General features: G+C 41.5%; 1 non-coding gene across 1 annotated transcript; it reads right to left on the bottom strand.

Annotated features, from left to right (window-relative positions):
* Positions 1–7,169: 7,169 nt before the first annotated feature.
* Trnak-cuu lies at positions 7,170–7,242 on the bottom strand. The gene has a single exon. It is a non-coding gene; the product is annotated as a tRNA-Lys (tRNA).
* Between the last annotated feature and the right edge of the window lie 15,785 nt (positions 7,243–23,027).

The following is a 23,027-nucleotide window of genomic DNA, read 5'->3' as shown; positions in this document are numbered from 1 at the left end:
TATTAGAGGCTTGTCTTTTCCCAGCTCAAAAGATTGGGATTAAAATCATATCTTCCTAACTCAAAGATCCAGATTAGAAGTGGATCTTCCTATTTCAAATTAAGAAAAAAAAAATCCCTCACAGTTATGCCCTCCATTTTTGGGATTTTAGTTCCAAATGTAGTCGAGTTAATGACCAAGAATAGCCACCACAGCCAGGCATGGTGTGAGTGAAAGAGTGGAAACAACTTGGTATGGTTGAGGACAGAGTGACCAGAATGTAGTGGCCAGGAGTTGAAGCCATGGGAAGAGCGGGACCCAGCACCTGTAAGGCCTTGTGGTCTGCCACAGAGGGGTCCAGATCTTATGCTAAGTATGGTGACAGCCTCCAAAGGGATTTTCTTTTTCCGTTTTAATTTTTGTAGACTTTATTGTTGCTGTTGGTGTGTGTGTGTGTGTGTGTGTGTGTGTGTGTGTGTGTGTGTGTGTGACTTTGTGGAATTGGTTCTCTCTTTCTGCCTCCTGAGTCCCGGAGATTGAACTGGGGTTATCTGATCTGGAGGCATGCGGCCTTCCCGAAACACTGAGTTGTCATCTCAGCCCAGCTTTTCTTTTAAATAAAATTGCTTAGGTTCTGGTGAGATGACGAAGTGGCGGGAGGTGTTTGCTGCAAACCTGACTCAGGTTCTATTCCTGGAACCCATGTAAAGGTGGAAGACACAGCCAACTCCATAAAGTTGTTCCCTGGCTTCTATGGTATGCTGTTGCCCTCCCCCCCACCCAACAAAAAAAGTAAATCCGACTTAGGTAAATGTGAGTCTCATATCCAGAGCCAATTGAGCCTTTGGCATACACACCATGAACTCTTGAGTTTCAAAAGTCTACACTGGTGCAGCTCTTCTTGCAAAACTCTTCGAGAGTCATGTAACGAGAGACTTTACATTTTAATATAGCAGGACTGGGGAGTGCAGGTGCTGTGCTGTACAGGCAGATGTCAGAGGACAACCTGTGTCAGGAGTCACCCCTCTCCTTCACCACGTGGATCCTGGGGGTCAGACTCAGGGCCTCAGGCTTAGCACCAGCTTCCTTCACTGGGTGAGTCATCTCACCAGTCCCTAGTGAGAGACATTTTAAACACTATCAACTAAAATACTGTCCGTCACTACCTAGAAAGAGAAAATCAGCAGATTACTCACAAAACTTATGTCTCGATAGAATATGCCTATGCAGGGACACTTTGCTCAGCCTGGGAGGAGGGGACTGGACCTGCCTCGACGGAATCTACCAGGTTGAGCTGAATCCCCAGGAGAGTCCTTGCCCTGGAGGAGATGGGAATGGGGGGTGGGTGGCGGGGCAGGAGGAGGGAGGACAGGGGAATCCGTGGCTGATATGTAAAATTAAATCAAATTATAAAATAAATAAAATATGCTTATCAATCACTGTCCTAAGAATTATAATCTTGTCAGACTTCCACTTGACAAACTATGGTGATTACCAGAGAAATCAAAGTCTAATTTGTCAGAAAACCAAATGCTGCTATTCCTGGGTCAAAAGAAGAGACTTGCTACATGACAACGGACTATCAAGTAGGAAGCAGGTTACTAATAGATTCGCTTTTATAGAATATATACTTATAAGACATTATCCTGAGAGTTATAAATTCCACTGGCTTTCATTGGAACAACTGTATATCCACTTAAATAGTAACGTAATGCAAACTTGAACTTGTTCTATAAGGAAGATCAGAATGTTATTGCTTTCTTAATAAAGTATTTTACTGATTTTGTAAAGAATAGAAATACTTGCTGCAAGCTGAGTAAAATGGGGATACTTTATAAGATTTATCTCTAATCTTTGTTTATAAAATATCATAAGTAATTATATCAAACTTACTTTAGAACCATTATATATAATCTCTGCATTGATAGCGATTAAAGAAGCAATTCCAGTTACTTTAGTAGAAAGGTTGATTGGCCAGACTTTTCATCACTATGACAGATCAAATAACACCAGAGAACTAAGTTTCAGGAATTTAGTCCATAGTCCATGGTCTGTTGCTTCTCAGCCATGGTGAAGGAGACATCATAGTGATAGGAATGTGCCTCAGAGACCACTTACCTCATGATATGCAGGGAGCAGAGAAAGGGAAGAGGGAACAGTGGACAAGATACAGCCCCCAAAGATACTCACTAGAAAACCCCACAAGCTGGGGCTCATCCTCCACGATATAAACTTGTCAGGGGGCAGTCTATGATTCAAGCCATACATAGCACTCTGTGCTGGGTCCCCAAAGGCTAATGTCCATCTCACTATGCAAAGTGTAGTTAGCCAACCTCTAAGAATGCTGTAGTGATAACAATTCCGACAGTGTTCAGGAGGCCAGTCTGAAACTCTCCTTTGAGACTCAGGGAAAACTCATATCTGTGAGCCCCTGTAAACTCATAAACAAATTGTATATTTCCAAGGTACAATGGTATAGCTGTAAACATTTCCATTCCCCAAAAGGAAGACTAGAAAGAATGTAAGGAGGGTTCACGTCAAAGCAAGACTGAAACATAGCCTGGGAAACATTAGTTCCCATAGCCTTGTGCCCCACATATAAGGCATGTGATGTCATGACATAAGCTTGTTTTCCTGAGCGTACTGGCTGTTTGTAGATCACATGACCTCTTTCTTGGGCTGGCTGCACTTGCTTCTTGCAGCCTTGCTTGGCAGATGTGCTGTGGGGGGCCATCCCTCACCCCCCACATTTCCCCAGAATACTCTTGAGTAGGAGCAGCAGGAAATATTAGAAGGGTAGAGGGGGAGAGAAACAGAAAATACAGGATAGCCTCCAGAGGGCCTGGATCCTAATTGGGCCTCGACTGTCTCTGCCCCAGGGCATTTAAAGGAATGCCAAGGGGTGGAGCAAAAGACCTCCCCCTAGCACAGCTAAGTGCAGACCATCTCAGACACCTGCACTCAGGCCTGTGGTCCAATCATCCTCTCTATGCAGATCTGCTGGGTAAAGCCACTAGGAAGCCTAAAAATGGGCTCCAGCAATGTTCCATATCATCAACATGTCAAAGATCCCAAGGTCTTCACTGCAGCTTGTTAGAAACTTTTAAGTAATAGCTGTCTCAATGATTCTGTCACTTAATTCCAAATATCATCTTAATACCACCACCACCCCCGTTGTTCATGTTATCATATCAGTTGAGATTTCATCTTTGTATGCCACATAATTTTGGATTATGTATTTTAACTTCATGTAATAAGATTCTGTGTCTTTTTAAAGTCCCGTGGAAGATACTTGCATTTTTACTTCAGTAGGAAATCAGTGAAGTCATACCACCCATTGTCACAAGCCACCTGTGTGCTATGGCTCAGCATGTTGGGATGACAGTTGGATCTGTCTAGCTATGTTTCATGTGTTAGCCACTCTAGGGTTTGACCTGTTAGCTCACATCTGCAAGGCTTTTATGTGCTTGCCAGGATAAGATCTGCACGTACACAGCTCAGATGCAAACTCAGGTAACTTCCAGGGCTCCTTCCTCTTTACGGCCTCCCTTTCCCTCTGGAAACTAACGCATCAGGACTGTGTCTACATCTGCAAGTAGAACCAAGTGGAGGGATCACCAAAAGAAGAAGCAAGGGCCAGCTGCTGGCTCGCTTGATGATGAACCGAACCATCATGTTTCCAGATACATTTGATTCATTTATGTATTTGTTCATTAATTAATTTCGTTGTGTGTATTAATGGGTGCGGGGGTCTGTGTGTGGGTGCATAGGTACTGTGGCATCATGTGGAGGTCAGAGGGCAGCTTTCAGGAGGCAGTTCTCTCTTTCCGCAGTATGAGTTCCTGAAACAACTCAGGTCCCCTGGCTTTCTGGCAGGTGCGTGTGGTGCTGAGCCATCTCATTGGCCGATATGACTGTTTAGAGTTATACATATGCTTGTAAGGTTTCTTTTTTCCCTTTACAGTGCCTTTATGTAATTCTGTTTACATTCAGCTCTATATACTTCCTGTATTTCTCTGGTACTTCTTTTTAATATATATTATTTAATTATGTGATTAAGTGTGATTTAATAAAATATCATTTTCAAATATACAGAAATATTTTCATTACCTTTTAATCGATAACCCTTAATTTTATATGATTCTACCTTACAGTTTGCAAGTATATCATGAAAAACTCATATATGTGTTTAACTTTTCATTCGTATTTACCATGGCTAACATCTCCCCTCCATTTGCCCAATCATCTTTCTCCCTTTTTCTCTCCATACATACATACACATTTGTTCTAAACCAATTTCTAACAGAAAGTCACGGATAATGCTGTTTCCCCCTAAATACCTCAATGTGTATTTCCTTTTTTAAACAGGGGACAATATCTTACGTAACCACAGCACAACGAACAGAAATCAAGTCTGACGCCGGTGTGATGCCATTACATAACCCATGGCTCATATGCAGGCTCCCCACTCAGTCCAGGGCATCTGTTATGGTGACTACTACATCTAACTGTCATGGATTAGCCCTTCCATCTTGTCGCTAAGCTCACTCTTACAGCTTTTGGTACAAATATGGGTCGTCTTCCAAATTCTGTGGTTTGTGTTATGGGAAAAAAGTACCTCATTGGGGCCTGGCGGTGGTGGTGGCGGTGGCGGCGGCGGCGGCGGCGGCGGCGCACGCCTTTAATCCCAACACTCCGGAGGCAGAGGCAGGCGGATCTTTGTGAGTTTGAGGCCAGCCTGGGCTACCAAGTGAGTTCCAGGAAAGGTGCAAAGCTACACAGAGAAACCCTGTCTCAAAAAAAAAAAAAAAAAAAAAAAAAAGTACCTCATTGGACTATTTATCGTCATTTAAAATTACATACAGAAGGACATGGTACACTTTCCCCAGCTACAGGCATCCCCATCACCAGAGACCATTTTTTTTTATAGTCCTGCTTTTTTAAAACTTTAGAATAACTTTTCTTTGCCTTTCTTCTCCTCTTCACTTGCAAGTGGCAAAGCTCTACCACGTGATTGATTCCACAGTAAAGCATTGAGCCACACTTGAGAATTACTTTCTTTTCCAGTGGCCAAACCTAAAGATTGAAATTTTGTCATTGGTCAAAGACTATTTCATGTAATGAAAGGGAATGTCCACTCTTATGTTACTATCCCAAATGTTTTCTTCCCTTTGAGCAGCAGGTATTGAAGCTGAATTTTGTTTGTTCTTTATTATGCACACTTGAACTGTGTGGAGGAGCAATTCACCAGTGTGCTGCATTATGCCAATTACCCTTCTCTGGGACAGCGTCCAAACCTCCTGCATTCAGGTTGTCCAGACTGTGACAATCTGCAGAACTGACAGTTTTTCACTTTGAAAGTGGAATTCAAGTTCTATCTATTATAAATGTCAAATTCTACTGACATTCAGTTCATTTTTCTGTGACCCCAAATGTTCATTTTCCTACTGCTGAACTTCAGAAATTTGTCTATCACATTGAACTTTTAGGCATATGATATAAAACCTCTATTATATTACTTATGGCGTTTAATAAACTGCATATCATACCTTTTATACATAAGATGAGCTTATCAATTTGGTATAAAATATTTTATCAAAGTTATCATTCTTTCAAATATTGTTAAACTCAAAAAGGCTGAATGCGTTAGTGTTTACTTCAGGTGAGCAAAAATTATTTTCTTTTTTTGGAAATCAGGAAGCCATAAATACTTCAAAATCAACATAATTAGTAATTAATTGAAAAATTGCAACAAAAATTCCTTTAATTGTCATTTGTAATTGAGTCATACCATCTCCACTCCCTACACACCTTGTCTGTCAATCCAGGGGTGCACTGAGCATACTCTCAGAACCTTTTGTAATATATATATATATGTATATATATATATATATATATATATATATATATATACTGTCCTGTGGATTTTTTCTCAAGTTCCTATATAAAGTGGTGTAGTATATATATATATATATGCATATTACTTAATACATTTGTCATAGCTGGTCAAATGGCCATTGAACCAGCCCATCAATGTCACAGTATTTAGTTTTTTATCTATATCAGAACTCAGCATCCCTTTACAAAGTTAGTGTACAAGTGTTCTGTAGATGTAACCAACCGTCTTATTAAATAAGAAACACAGAAACAATGTAAAAGAGAAAGCCAAGAGGTCAGAGCTCAGAGCTAAAATCTCACCCTTCCTCCTGCTGTGTCCCAGCTTCTCGAAAGAGAGCTATTTCCTGTGTATAAGTCTTTTTTTCTAGTCATTCTTCCTTCTCATTGGTTGTAAACCCAAACACGTGACTGCCTCGTCACTGTCTGAATGTACAGCCCCCTAGGTCTTAAAGGCATATGTCTCCAATGCTGGCTGTATCCCTGAACACACAGAGATCTATGGGATTAAAGGTGTGTGCCACCACCGCCACACTCTTGCTATGGCTCTAATAGCTCTGACCCCCGGGCAACTTTATTTATTAACATACGATCAAAATCACATTTCAGTACAATTAGAATACCACCACATTTCCCCTTTTCTATTTTAATAAAAAGAAAAAAAAAGCAAAAGGTTATAACTAACAAAAGAAAAACTATATACAAAAGTACAATAACTATATACAATATATACAAGTAATAAATACCTAAACAGGTATTTGACAAATCAGAGAAAATAATTCCATTATCTATCCTATTTTGGTAAATCCAAGATGTATCTAATGCACTTTCTATAACCTTATGATCCAGACTTGAAACAACTTCACTGAATGTGGTAGCATTCTAATTGTACTGAAATGTGATTTTGATCGTATGTTAATAAATAAAGTTGCCCGGGGGTCAGAGCTATTAGAGCCATAGCAAGAGTGTGGCGGTGGTGGCACACACCTTTAATCCCATAGATCTCTGTGTGTTCAGGGATACAGCCAGCATTGGAGACATATGCCTTTAAGACCTAGGGGGCTGTACATTCAGACAGTGACGAGGCAGTCACGTGTTTGGGTTTACAACCAATGAGAAGGAAGAATGACTAGAAAAAAAGACTTACACACAGGAAATAGCTCTCTTTCGAGAAGCTGGGACACAGCAGGAGGAAGGGTGAGATTTTAGCTCTGAGCTCTGACCTCTTGGCTTTCTCTTTTACATTGTTTCTGTGTTTCTTATTTAATAAGACGGTTGGTTACATCTACATCTGGCGCCCAACGTGGGGCCCGAACCCACGACCCTGAGATTAAGAGTCTCATGCTCTACCAACTGAGCTAGCCGGGCAACTTTATTTATTAACATACAATCAAAATCACATTTCAGTACAATTAGAATACCACCACAGTGTTCAAATAAAAGCAATGAAGAAAGGCAGCCTACAGCAAGGGGTGACTCCTTACCCAGGCTCCGGGTCCTAACTTGAATCCTCTGCTGCTGCCTATCAACCAATGTTCCTCGAGCAGGCTGCTTCATGCCTCATGGTTCATTTTCCTTATGATATTTCATAAGGAAATTCATTTCCTTATGAAATGCATTTGTGCAATCAGAAGAAAGATAGGCATTCCTCTAGGGCCAATTAGTTCAATAAATGAAAATAATTGTTTCTTGTTACACATAGAAGATTTGTTCTAGACTGTCCTGTGGATTTTTCTCAAGTTCCTTATATAAAATGGTGTAGTAGTTATATATAACCCACACATGTCTCACCATGTATATTAAGTCATCTCTGGATAACTTACAGTACCAAATAGAACATTAACACTTATTACATTGTTTAGGGATTATTGACAAGAAAAAGTCTGTACATGGTCAGGACAAAGTGAGATTTTTTTTTTTCCTTCCAGAATATTCAGTCTGCAGTTGGTTGGATCCAATATGTGGTTCCTGTGGTGTATGGAGACTGACTGCATCCTTCTTGCACCAGGCAGTCTAGCCATCATAGATACAGCAGTGAACAAAACACACAAACGCTTCTTCTGGGAAGCAGATAATAAACCAGGAGACTAGCTGTACATTGTTGCATGAAATGCTATCCAGAAGGACGAAGCAGGGGAGCTACGAGGAGAGCTGAACACAGGGGTGAGTGGTCTCAGATAAAGCTGCCAGGGAAGCCCCACCGAGCAGGTGGCAGACTCCCGAGGGAGGTTGGGGCCATCATTTGGGTGAAGATTTTGGTAAAGTCTTCTAGGAAGAAAAACCCCAAGCAAGCATCACGGACCTTTTGAGTTGAAGAAATGGCAAAGATAAAGGTAGGCAAAAGGAAGGCTTGCAAAGAGGAGGAGGGGCCACCTGTTTGTATTAGAGTTCTCTAGAGTATGTTGCTAGAGGGCTTCTCTCCAGGTTCCCCAAGCCCCGCAGTCCCACAATCCACTTATGAAATAATCACTCAGACGCTTATATCACTTATAAACTGTATGGCCATGGCAGGCTTCTTGCTAACTGTTCTTTTATCTTAAATTAACCCATTTTTATAAATCTATACCTTGCCACATGGCTGGTGGCTTACCAGAGTCTTTACATGCTGCTTGTCCTGGCGGTGGCTGCAGTGTCTCCCTCCTCAGCCTTCCGCTTCCCAGAATTCTCCTCTCTCCTTGTCCCACCTACTTCCTGCCTGGCAACCTACTTCCTGCCTGGTCACTGGCCATCAGTGTTTTATTTATATAGAGCAATATCCACAGCAAGAGTAACTGAACTTAGGGAATGAATCTCTCTCTATAGATACTTATAGGCTCAGTCCACAAGGCTAGATGTCTCAGCTGGTCTTCAGTATACACTGGAATCCTGAAGAAGTAGTCATTAATGCCAGTGAAGGAATGGACTTGCTAGTAAGGTGAAAGCGAGCAGGCAAAGAACAAAAGTTTCCTTCCATGTCCTTATATAGGTTTCCAGAGGAAGGTGTGGCCCAGATTAAAGGCATGTCTTCCTGCTTCAAGATCCAGATGAAAGGCATGCATCTTCCTGCATCAAGATCCAGATTAAAGGTGTCTGTCTTCCTACTGCAAATGTCTGGTTTAGAAGTAAATCCACCTACTTCAAATTAAGAAAAAAAATCCCTCATAGTTGTCTTCTCTATTTTGGGGTTGGGGTTCTAGTTAATCCCAGATAAGTCAAGTTGACAACCAAGAATAGCCATCATACTGCTCCCAGTCAGAGGAGTGCCCTAATCATAGCTCTAGGATCTTCTAGGAAGAGTGAAATCCGTGAGTATCTGAGTACAGGTAGACACCTGTCTTAGTTAGTGTTCTTTCTGTTGCTGTGAAGAGACACCATGGCCACAGCAACTCTTATAAAGGAAAACATTTATTTGGGGTGGCTTGCTTACAGTTTCAGAGGTTCAGTCCATTATCATCATGGTGGTGGAGTACTGGCAGACATGGTGCTGGCTACATCTTGATCAGAAGGCAACAGGAAGTGGTCTCAGACACTGGGCAGTATCTTGAACATAGGAAACCTCAAAGCCCACCCCCATTAGTGACGCACTTTCTCTAACAAGGCCTTACCCACTCCAACAAAGCCACACCTCCTAATAGTGTCACTCCCTATGAACTTATGGTGGCCAATTACATTCACACTACACAGCCCCTGAGTACAGATCTGAACCTCAGCTGCACACTGCAATCACCTGAGATGGTGGTGCTAACCATCTTGGATCCTGGCCCCAGGTGTCTTACCCACAGAAAGCCCAATTAATCACACTGGGGTATGGCTTGTGTTATCAGGACATTTCAGTGCTCCCCAGGGGATTTAGAGTCATAGACTCAGTTTAAACTTAATTGTAACAGGTATTAAGAAATCTACAGAAGGGCTGGAGAGGTGGCTTAGTGGTTAAGAGCACTTGTTCTTTCCAGAAAACTGAGGTTTGATCCCCAGCATCCATGTGGTGGTTCACAACCATCTGTAACTCCAGTTCCAGGGCACCTAATACCCTCTTCTGACCTCCATGGACACCAATCACATGTGGTACACATATATACATTCAGGCAAGACACTCATATAAAAAATGAATAAATCTAATACATTTTTTCATAAAGGTTACAGGAGAAGATGGATTTTAGATGTAAATTGATTCCTACTAGAGACAGATGTCAGTTTCTTCAGATCTGAACACTTAAATCCTGACAAAACTAAGGTGATGCTCTGTTCTGTTGGGTTGATTGATGTGCATAAAATACCTCCATGGAATTCCTTGAACCACCTAAGATACTGTCTTCATGGCATAGCTTCATTGTTCCTTAGCTCAAAGTCTATCTAGAAATGAGCCATTTTTTTACCTTCATGTTTTAAGTGACTATAGATGAAGTTGTCTTAGATAAGTAGAAGATATATTTTCTCCTCCAAATTTATTTGAGAATTAGATTTTTCTGCATAACTAGTTTTCACGTTGGATCTAAATTCCAGTTTTACATTGGGATGAGTGGAGCAAGAATGAATTAAAGCAGGTAATTTATGAGGTGTTACTCATATTCAAACTGTGCAAAGTGACAGGTGACCCTAAAAATCACACAACTATCTGTACAATTAGGGAATAGACTAATATATTTTCCCACATTTCTTTTATGTTGCTAATAATGTTAAGGTTTTACTATCTGCAGTTAAATAAGAAATGATTTAATGAGAATGTTACAGAATTCGTAGAGAGGTATAGGTCATTTCAGAGTCAGAAGTTAAACCATTGAAATAAGTGGAGAAAGAAATGGTCATATGATGTCATTAGCTTCTCACTGTACCTTGTCAGGTTAAAGGGAAGTGACTTTCTTTCTGAGTAGATTTATGAAACAGTTTAAACTACAATAAAAATCATTTTAATAAAATTTTATTCTATTAAAAACTATATGGCTAAAATAAATATTCATGGGGAAATTAGCAAGCAAAAAATATTTGTAGAAATAGTAAAGAAGTTGGATATGTTCATGTTAAATTTTCCATCCAAGAGAGATATATTTACTCATGTTTGATCCCAGAAGAAATCCATATACTGTGAGCCAATCTAAGATAACGCTCCACAAAAGACAGCATGTCCATTAGTAAGATATATGTTCTCTGAGATAGGGTCTCACTTTGTAGGCCAGTCTGCCCTTGGATTTATGACCCTCTTACCTCTGCTTCTTATGAGTTAACCATTTTACTTAGGACTAATTTTTGACCTATAGAAATGTTACAGATAGTATAGAATGCTTCCAAATTGTGATGGCTGTTCTTGGTTGTCAAGAACTTGACTCTGGACTTAACAAAAACTCAAGTGGCTATGTACATCTGTGAAGGATTTTTCTTAATTAAATGATTTGAAGTGGGAAAACCCACCTTTAGTCCAGATCTTTTGTTGTGGGAAGATCTACCTTAAATCTGGACCCCACCTTTTTGTGGCAGCCTATATAAAGGACATGAAAGAATAAAGTGCTTGCTCTTGGTCTGGTTGCCTTTGCTCTCACTGGCAAGTTCATTCCTTCACTGGTATTAGAAACTATGTCTTTAGGATTCTGACATATACTGAAGATCAGCTGAGAAAGCCAGCCTTATAGACTGACAGCTACTGAATTCTTGGACCTTTCCATTGGCAGATAGCCATTAGATTAGCTGGACCACAGACTGTAAGCTACTTTTTTTTTTTTTTTTTTTTTTTTTTTGAGATAGGGTTTCTCCATGTAGTTCTAGTGCCTGTCCTGGTTCTCGCTCTGTAGACTAGGCTGGCCTTGAACTCACAGAGATCCACCTGGCTCTGCCTCCTGAGTGCTGGGATTAAAGGTGTGCACCACTACCACCTGGCACCTGTAAGCCACTTTAATAAATCTTATATATAATATATAAGAATATATTAATAATTGTTATGCTAATTCTTTAATTTTTTAAGGTAGGGCCTCAAGTAGCACAGTAAGGCTTCAAACTAATTTGTTAGCAAGGATAACCTTGAACTCTGGATCCTCCTGCCTCTGTCTTTTAAGTACTAAAATTATAGGAATGTGACCCCATGCCCAGCTGAACCTGTTACATTTTCAAAAGAAATATACCTATTATAGATTTTTTAAAATGATAAACAGGTAGGGAAAACCTGTACAACCAACATGTCAGCTGCTGTGGGTCAACTTTGTTTCCCACAAGCCATGCATTCTGCATGGGTCTCTAAGAGTTGTAGAATACTATAGATTATAGGAGTCTGTCTTAGTCAGAATTTCTATTGCTGTGATGAAATACCATGACCAAAAGCAAATCGGGGAAGAAAGGGTTTATTTGGCTTACACTTCCATATGACTGTTCATCATCGAAGGAAGTCAGGACAGGAACTCAAACAGGGCAGAAACCTGGAGGCAGGAGCTAATGCAGAGGCCATGGAGGGGTACTGCTTACTGACTTGCTTCCCATGGCTTGTTCAGCCTGCTTTCTTGTAGAACCCAGGACCATAGTCCAGGGATAGCACTGCCCATGATGAACTGGACCCTCCCCTATCAATCATCAATTAAGAAAATGCCTACAGGCTTGCCTACAGCCTGATCTCATGGAGGTATATTTTAAATTGAGATTCTCTCCTCTCAGATGACTTCAGCTTATGTCAAGTTGACATAAAACTACCCAGCACAGAGTCTATTGAAGTATTCCCACCCTTGGCTATGCTCACCATCTAAGGCAAATACATTGGTAAGCCAAGCGTATCTCTAAAACAAATGGAAGCAAATGAAAATTCCAATTTTCAGAATAGGTGAGAGTGTATTCAGCTATAGAGATAGCAAATAGAAGGATATTTTCAGCCCAAGGAATCTGTGAATCCTTGGTGAGAAAAGGAAGAAAGGTGTAAGGGGGGAGGATGTGAGTGGTGAGGAGTAAGAAGAAGACACACCCTTTATCATATGTAGTTGCCTTCATTTTCTTTGATGCCCACTCTATTTTGCGCTCTCTGTGCGATTGAGAATCATCATATCTGGAGTGTAACATTCAAATGTTTCGTAATGGGTGTGGTACTGAACATGCCCTCAGCAATGCCCCAAACTCGCATTATGTTTGCCTTCTATTTATGGTACTCAAACATTTGTCGTCTAATTTGACCGTTGCCACACTCCCACATATTTACAGTTTCCATCTCAGGGACAGGAAACACTAAACTGTGATCATTGTCTCAAGGACTCGCACGACCAGGGTCCTCACTGGCACTGCACTGCTCTCTGTAGTTGCTGGTTCAGGTGCTGAATTTCTCTTTCCTGGGAGGAATTTTGGCCTTTCCAGGGAGAGGTCTGTCTGCTTTAGTCCAATCACTTACTCCATAAATGCATGGTGAGTACCTGCGACACATGAGAGACTGGGATGTAGCCATGAATCAGACAGATAGAATCCTTGTACTCAAGGAGACTGTGATTTAGGATTGGTGTGGAGTGTGGGAATTAGGATGATAAAGGAAATGTTTTCTCACAAGAACACAGGGATCTCGCAAAAGGATGTAGCAAATTGATTTCATGTCTGGTACTGAAACCCCTCAGGAGATCATAGGCCCTGGGAAGGAAGCTACTGATGAGGTTTCACTAAATGGTCATGTTGTCAAGCTGACTTTAAATATTTATGTTTATATCTATAGATTTGTGCTGCTCTCAGCTTTGACCAGAGAAGGCTCTTTTTACAGTTGGCAATAGTTAAAGCCAAGACCCATGACTTGTCAAAGTGCTGGTAATAAGTTGTGGGAGTTCACAGAGGTATCCTAGTGAGACCGAGCTTGCTTTACACAGCAGGGTTGCATTAGGGATGGCTTGACCACGTGCATGGTCACCAGGTCTCTGGGATAGTCAGCACTTGGCTGTGCTGTGGGGAGGTCTTTTGCTCCACCCCTTGGCATTCCTTTAAAAGCCCTTTAGAACAGACAGAAGGGGCTGGTGGATTTTGACTCAGGCACTCCTGAGGCTACCCTGTGTTTCTAACTCTCTCTCTCTCTCTCTCTCTCTCTCTCTCTCTCTCTCTCTCTCTTCTCTTCTCTCTCTTCTTCTCTCTCCTTATTCCTAATTTCTCCCTGCTTAAGAGTTCAGGGCGGTGTGTGTGTGTGTGTGGGGGGGGCGGGCGCTGGTTTCCCTCAGTAAGTAACTGTGGATATTCAGCCATAGATGAGTCATCCATAAGAATGTCCCCACCCCAACTCCCCATCGCAAGCAAAGCTCCTGGGGGATCATGGAAAAAAAGGTAGAAAGAATGTAAGATCCAGAGAATGGGGAGGAGAGCTGAGAAATACTGTCTTCTATACATAACATGGGTGGTGCATACATCAATTCACAGCAGCTGTGGTTGCCAGCCCAAGACCTGAACAAAATCAAGCCAGTCAAAATCCCAGTATGAATCGAAGAGGGGCCTCCCAAAGCCTCGACTGTAGCAGAAAAGCTATTGGCATTTGATGACTGCTGGTGGATGGAGATCCTCTTTGGGGTGTATGTGTGTGTGTGGGGGGGGCAGATCTGGCCATTGATAGGTTGTCCATGCTCCAAAGAATAGCCTCACACTGGTGTGCATATGGATAACACTAACTGGACCCAAGACATTAATTAAAAATGAACAAAAAAAGACACGAAGTGGGGACGGATATAAGTTGGAGAGGGGGGTTCCAGGGAGAGTTGGAGGGAGGTATTCTGAAGAGTGGACATATCAAATACTCTGTGTACATGAATTTCAAAGAAGGGATTAAAATATTATTTTACAAAGGTGTAGCATATTGGGGCTGAATATAAAGTAGTTCCTTATTAAGTTAATAAGTATATAGTTAAATGCTAGGCAGGGTCCTAGTGATGCTTCAGAGAAGAAACAATGGTGAGGACTTTGGAATGTGTATGTAGAGTAGTAATAACTAATGTATGACCTAGATTGGAATTATTTTTGTTTTATGAATGAGTGTACTTATGTGCAGCACATGCATGTAGTGCCCACAGAGGCCAGGACCTCTTCCTGGAACTGGAGTTACAGATGGTTTTGAGCCACTGTGTGGGTGCTGGGAATTGAACTTGGTTGTACTGCAAGAGCAGTAGGTAACATTCACATTTTTAAAATAATATTTGTTTGCCCAGGTTTGTTTTACATTTCTCATGTGAAAAGGACTTTCTCCTATCAGTATTTGGATGGAAGCAAACTGTACTGTTTGAAATGAATGGCAAGATTCTCTCCTGGCCCCAAACAAGCCTCTATTTCCCAAGACAAAAAATTTGAAATGTCCTTCAGCACAAGAATTGAAAACATTTCACATGTATCTTGATATGCCTTAGTACTCTGTGGAAGCTAAAACTATTTAGAGAGTTCAGCCAGAAATAATTCTTGTACATTAATCAGGCAGCAAGTGGGAACTTGGTGTATCCTCTGCAGTGGGATAAAATCTACAGAGGGACATCCAATAACACAGCTTCAAAATTTTTCAGGAAAAATGTGAATTATATTTTTGTGTTTCACATCTGCATAATACCTATGAAATTCATATATTGTTTATATTTCATGATTTATGACCAAATGTAAATTTGGGAAGGCGATTAGACAGGAAATAGAAACAATTATTTAGTGTTCTATTCAGCTTCTTTATTTATTTGTGCCAACTCGTAAATTCTCTGACCTGGTCCCATTAAGCCAACTTGTCTTTATATCCATGCAATCATAGGGAGCTGACCAATCAGAAGCCACAGCAGGTAATCTCCATTCCAGCTTTGGCGACACCACAGGGCACCTATTGTTGGTTGAGTTGTCCTTTGTCATTTTCTGCCTTAGCTATTACTTTCTCCCCACACAAATTGCTCGCCCAGTGTTTCTACAAAAAGCGTGGTCGTTTCCACTTGGAACAACTCACTGTAGGATGCCCCTCTATCTTCTGCTGTCAACTTCAAAAACCTGGTCAGAAAACCCTCCCACTCTCGCCACAAGTAAATCATTACTTCCTGTGAAATTCCTCATTTTTATTGTGGAGGTGTTAAATGCAACTGAGATTCACAGAATGATTTGTTTCCTTGATGACTAGAAAGGACATTAATCAAGTGTTTCCAAAATCATGCACAACAGCAGCCAGGCTGAATTCAACTCCAAATTATCTCCAGTGCTCTCTGCATCTCAGTCTTCCTGTCTCTTACACTTCAGACTCAGAAGAACAGTGATGCCTTCATCAGATCATTGTAGAAACACCCATTGCATTTTTTTGCCATGTAATTTACATGTATATATATTCACTTGAATTCCCAACATGTGAAAAACACTATCAGATTTGGGGTAGTGATACTTTAGAAGTGGAAAATAACAACTCAGAAGCTCAGCTCTTGGCCAGCATAACCCAGGCAGTGAGAGGCTGTGCAGATTACTGTCTTCTGGCTCTTCTGTCCCATGGGCACTTAAGACCAACAGTTAGCAAACAGAGGTACTATATTTGCAATGGACCCAAAGGCCTCACTGCTGGAATGGACCATCTAAAGTACCCATAACCCATGATCCCTGGGAAAGGACTATAAGTTAGGTGAGCCAGTTAGCTAGCTACCCCTGGGCCACTTTATTCTGTTTCCCCTGTTTCTCTCTCTTTTAATGTAACCATACGTCTTTTGGCATGCAGCCAATTCATCTTCTGTCTTTCCTCAATTTAGGCGTCTTTCACTGGAGGCCTGTAGCACCTTAGATTTCTTCTAGTCCTTTAACCAATTTCATTTAATGAAGATTTTTTTTTTTTTTTTTGTCTCATGCTGCTTTTTCTTACAGACAATGAAAATCATCCACGAGCCTCAAAATTTTATTCACTCAAGTTGAAACTTCCAACTATTTTTTCTGGCTGGGTGACCCTCAGGCATATTGAACCCCCCCCCCCCAAGCAAAATGTAGATAAACTAGAACCCTTGTGAGATTTTTTTTTAATGGCAGGTTTCTTTCTGTGTAATATCTGGCACAGTGGAGGCCATTCAGATCCAAGCTCCATTCCGTTGGTTTGAGCGGATTCCACCCTCTGTAGACATTTAACTACTTGCTCATTTTGCATTTACATGGCCCTACCAAAGTGTCCAAGGGGACAGTAAGGGGGAAACGGTCAATGCCTGTTTTAGTTACTTTTCACTAGTTTAGATGAAACATCACCACAAAAGCAAGTTACAGAAGGAAGCAATTCCTCAGAAGCTTGCCATTCCAGATGGATAACAGTTCCTCTCCACTGGCGGTGAAGCATGGCAGCAGGCAGACGTGGCAGGTGGAGCAGCGGCTGAGATGTTACATCTTCAGCTGCAAATAGGAAGCAAAGAGAGAAAATCAGGAATAGTACCAGTCCTCTGAAACCTCAAAGCCTGCCCCCAGTGATGCGCTGCCTCCAGCCAGGCCACACCTCCAAAACCTACCCAAACAGGGCCACCAACTAGGGCCCACGTATTCAGATGCTTCAGAATATGTGGGGCATCTCATTCAAACTACCACATTGCTCAACATCTGTGTCATCCCAACAAATTTAAACTAAAGCATACGGAACAGACTACTGGAGTGAAAAGCTCAGTGATTCATCTGTGCAATAAGGTACACCTTGTACTCAGAAAATGGTTGAGTATATTCTTTCAGTCCAGTGCTATAAAACTCATGGGAAGGGACACAAGGGACTAAATGTATCTAGTTAGTTTGTCATTGTTCAGGGACTAGACCAACTGGGTTCTTATGATATGCCTGTTTTTCTGGATCCTGCTTAGTTTCCAGAGAGAACAATTGGAGGTAACAAATGGGTGTTCTTGAATTTGCGCATGTTCCCAGTTGATAAGGAGAAAGGCAAGACAGGCTTCAAACAAATAACTAGGAATCGACAGACTTTCAATATCAACCCAACACTAAAGAATACTAACACTGTTGAGTTATTTAATGATGGTGTTTGGTATTGGTCATTGACGATCCCTTCTGTGTATATGGGCTCAGCTCAGAGCTGTGGACACTCTTAAGAGGTAACAAGGAGATGTCCCTCGAAATTTGGACTCTAAATTTAATCATGAGTGTCAAATGTGAAAGATTCTTTTGAGGCCATCTGAGTTCAGCTCCTATTGTATAGATGAAGACATTGAATGTCCAGCAGCACAGGGAGAACTGCTGAGATGGTATGTTGATTAGAACCGAGCCCACTGTCTGGCTATGGCAGATAAGATATAACAGTGGTCTAGTCACTGCCAAGAGCAAACTGTGGTATGCACATTGTTGTTACTTTTCAAACTAGGCTTGATCTTACCTTCAGAATCCACATATCCAACAAATGACAGAGGGCTAAGAGGTTGCATTATATATTGTATTTTTACTTCAAATTGGACTGTTTATCTAAAATTCAAATTTTAACTGAGCATCATGTATTCTATTTTTTTATTTGATAACCTCCAATCCCAGGGTAAGAGTGATAATAACAACTGAATAAAATATTAGCCAAGCTAAACTCCTTGAAGTCGGTTTCGATATTTTATATATGCAGTCAGTTTTATATCCTTATGTGCTAGGATACTTCGCTAGAATAAGAAATGGTCCATGGATCGTGTAAGGCCCTTGTCTTCGGTTTAGGTATTCTAGTTGAGGATATTGTGTCCCTAGTGTAAGACATTTGGAACTGTTCTCTGGACAATGGCTCACTAAATGAGCAGTGGCATCAGCCTCCCAATGTTTGTGCACAAGGGACTAGTTAGAGGAAGTCGCGTCCATTGCAGCTACTTTGCAGTTCTCCATACATGCTCAAGCATGTCCAGCAGAGGTTACAGAGAGGAAGGCGAGATTGCCGTGCAGAAGCTTGCCAGTGCCAGTATGCGGGGCGAATAAACTCTCAGTTCCCTGCCAGTGGCGGAGCGAGAAGAGGCGAGTGGCATACAGCTGCAGACGATGGCAGTGTTGGCAGCAGCGGTTGATGACTCTTTGTAATACTTTCAGCCTGCAGCAAAATCAGGAGAAGCAAAGAAGAGGAAGTACTCTCGAGAGATAAGCTACCGAGGTCCTCTAGACAAACCTCAAAGTCTCTAGGCCTCCGGTCCTCAGAGTAACTTGCGCATGCCTCGAGCAGTTCCACACATTCCCAAAGACGCTTACACCACAACCACTGGTCTCCCAACCAACAGAGGTCATCACACCGTTAATTCAGTATGCCTACAGAACTCGTGGGGCACACACTCTCTTATCGCAAATTAGACCTGACAAATTGCTCCTTCCTAATCATTTGGTGTATAGCCAAATAAATCTTTTTTAACTAAAGCATACGGAACAGACACATATACTGGCAGGTTCAAACACACTCATGTTGCATTATCCATTTAGCGCTGCCATATTATTTAAGAATAGCATACACCTTGCTACTCATAAGACCATAAATAAAGATGGATATGTACCTTATATTATCATAATCCGTACACATATCATACATAGCTGTATACATACATAGATTGAATTGACGGAATTGCATACAAAGGACTAAAATTTATTCTAGTATCTTATTTATTATAGCTCTCTTTTCACCTGGGTTATTAGGAGGATCATAAGAACATCAATAGAATACTCATGTTGAGAATGATGGGGGGTGGGTAGGTGGTCCTGTGACTCAGAGTCATGGAATTCCCACCAGTCCTTATCAGGTTGACATCCCTTCTGTGTATATGGGCTCAGCTCAGAGCTGTGGACACTCTTAGGAGGTAACAAGGAGATGTCCCTCGAAATTTGGACTCTAAATTTAATCATGAGTGTCAAATGTGAAAGATTCTTGAGGCCATCTAGTTCCTGCTCCTATTGTATAGATGAAGACATTGAAGTCCAGAGCAACAGGGAGACTGCCTGAGATGGTATGTCTGATTAGACACCGAGGCCACTGGTCTGGCTATGGGCAGAGATATTACACAGTGGTCTATCACTGCCCCAAGAGCAGACTGTCAGGATGCAATTGTTGTTCATCTTTTCAAACTAGGCTTGATCCTACCTTCAGAATCCACATATCCCAACAATGACAGAGGGGCAGAGGTGCCAATTATATATGTATTTTACTTCAAAATTGGACTGTTTATCTAAAATTCAAATTTAACTGAGCATCGTGTATTTATTTGTTTTATTTGATAACTCCAATCCCAGGAAAGGTGATAATAACCAACTGAATAAAATATTAGCGCAATTTAATCATTTTAACACTATTGATAGTTCGGTTTTCAGGATCATTCTTAGTATGTATGTCTGTATTTTATAATATCCCTAATGTAGATTATTTGGGAATTGTGGTGGTTTGAAAGAAAATGGCTCCCAAAGAGAGTGGCACTACTAGGAGGTGTGGCCTTGCTGGAATAGGTATGATCTGGTTGGAGGAAGTGTGTCCCTGTGAAGGCAGGCTTTGAGTTCTCATACATGCTCAAGCTATGCCCAGTGTCTCAGACCCCTTCCTGTTGCCTGTGCAAGATATAGAACCCTCAGCTACCTCTGCATCCCCCATCCACCACCATGTCCCACTATGATGGCAATGGACTAAACCTCTGAACTGTAAGCCACCTCAATTAAGAGTTGCTGTGGACATGGTATCTCTTCACAGCAATAGAAACCCTAACTAAGACAGGAACCTGTGACTTTAGTAGTGTTTTTTACTTGTTAGAATGTAAATGATGGGTCTGGAGACATGGCTCAGCAGTTCAGAGCACTGGCTGCTCTTCCAGAGGACCTAAGTTTAATTCCCAGCACCCACATGGTGGCTCACATCTATCATAGGATTTGATGCCCTCTTCTGGCATGTAGGTATATATGCATAGCACTCATACATGAAATAAAAATAAACTTAAAGAATGTTAATGATTTACATATGATCCACGATCACTTTTTAACTTACGTATTATGAAGGTTGAAGCACTTAAAATAGGTCCTCCATGTGTAAAAATACTTCTTCCTGTTCCTTTTCTTTTTCAGAGGGAGGCTGACAGCATTGCAAAAGACCGAGATGGGGATAGCATTCCATACAAACATGATTGGTTCGGATGGACGGTGATACATTTTCGGCACATTCATCAATATGATCATGATTGAGGCGTCAGTGACGTGTCAGCTGAGAGCCAGTCTGTTGGTATTTTACAGAGGCCATCGTGCCACTGATGATGACAGTTTCTTTTTTCTTTTTGTAACAAAGACAGTGGAAACCAAAGGAGAAATATTCAAAGTAGGATGAAAGGAATTAGTGTCAGAAAGACCCTGCAGGGTCCGGAAAAGACTTGTCAAATTCTCCACTGTAGGACACATTAGTAACTAGCTTCATCTCTTGTAGCTTTTTTTCCCGTTGTCTTACCCAGGGGCTTCCCCAGCCTCTGCAGAAACCAACAGACGGAGCTACATGTCCCAATGCCAAAAGCTGAATTCATCCAGACACAAACTGGATGGTTAGAACACTTCTTGTCTAGTTCTGGGTGCTTGATGCCTGAAATCAAGGTGTCCTTCTGAAGGCTTTGGAAATTTTTTTCTTCCTGTGTGCCCAAGTCCCCGGTGTTCCAGAACTGTCCTTACCATTCTACACTGTGATGGCTGCTCTCCGATGCCTACCTGACTACACCCGGAATTCACTAAAAATCCAAGTTGCTGGGCACACCTGTGAGGGATGTTTAGTTAACTGGATCATTGAGGTCAGAAGAACCATTATAAATCTGGGTCACTCTGTCTCATGGCAGCCTTTATAAAGGGCACAGGGAAAGAAGCTCTTGTTCTCTGTCTACTTGCCCTTGCTCTTGATTCACTGGGATCAGGGCCTACCTCTTCAGGATTCTGATGTACACTGAAGACCAGCTGAGACCCCCAGCCTCATGGACCAAACAACTAACTACTGGATGATTGGATTTTGCACTAGGAGACAGCCATTGTTGAACTAGCTGGACCACAGCCTGTAAGCCACTCTAACCATCTCTGTTCCTCTAGAGAACCCTGCCTAATACACACATCTTAACTCTGATCTCTGCCCCCATGACCTTTGAGTACACCCGTGCTTTCTCTTCTCCTTCTATGGACAAGTCATTAGATGTCAGCCTAATCAAGTAGGGCCTCTTCTGAACTGGTGATGTTCACCAAGACCTTACAGCCAAAGGAGGTCACATTCTGGGCTCCCGATGGATATACAATGTGAGATGTCACCATTGACCCACTATATAGTATATTGTAATACTGTGGAGTCCAAGAATATATACTTTCCCATCCTCCACTAGATAACGTGGCCCCTGAGGTAGGACTAGACAATGCTTTATTGTCCTTCTGCTGTCTACTTCAGTATCTGGCACAGAGAACTATGAAATACCCCTGAAAGACTGATGATCTGAAAACATGGTTCTTTCTTTACCAATTAAATTCCCTCTAAGTTGATTCCTTTGATCTCTTCCAATGTCAACTATATATACATACATACATACAATAGTTTATCATGAAATATATTCTTCAAGGCTTTACCCAGAGTGTCTTTACTCGTGATTTCCTAAATCTTAAGTACTGCATAAAGCCACTGACATTTAACACAGATTTTCAAAGTACTATGAGCTTAAGTCTAAGTGTGAGCATCAGGAAAGAGCCTGTTAACTGGCAGAGCCATCTGGCCACGTGTGAGACTACAGAGCTTAACAGGATCTTTCAGGGAGAAGATAAATTAATCTCAGAGGATCTTGCTTTATCCTCTCAGAGACCAGAGATTAAAAGCCCAGATGGTGCTGGGTGTGTAGTCAGACTCAGAACTTTGGAGGAAAAGGCAGGAAGATGGTAAGTTCAAGGCCAGCCTGTGCTTAGTAGCAAGACCATAGTCCAAGACAAAACAAGACAGCCCAGATGACTGTGGTTCTCTGAAGGACCAGGTGTCTCAACTCTCTTCAGATTGCTGCCATTACAAAATGTATTCCCTTCCCAAAGCAGATCTCTCAGCCCTTGGATATGCAAGAGAACCATCTCAGATGGAGCGCAGGTGGAAGGAAGGATTCTCCTGGGCGGGTGAGCAACATTTTAGTGTCCATGGCTAAGAAAAAGCTGCTCTAGATAGTCCAGAAGAGTAGAGAACTTCCTTTTTCTGTCTTTGAAAATAAAATCACAGTCTGAAGGTCAATTGGAAGAAGAAATTTAGTAGATAAGAAAAACAAAACAAAATAAAAACCAAACCAAACCAAACAAACAAACAA

This window comes from Peromyscus leucopus, chromosome 13, assembly GCF_004664715.2.
Source record: "Peromyscus leucopus breed LL Stock chromosome 13, UCI_PerLeu_2.1, whole genome shotgun sequence".
In the NCBI taxonomy this organism is placed as follows: Eukaryota; Metazoa; Chordata; class Mammalia; order Rodentia; family Cricetidae; genus Peromyscus; species Peromyscus leucopus.
This window is presented reverse-complemented; position numbering and strand designations above follow the sequence as displayed.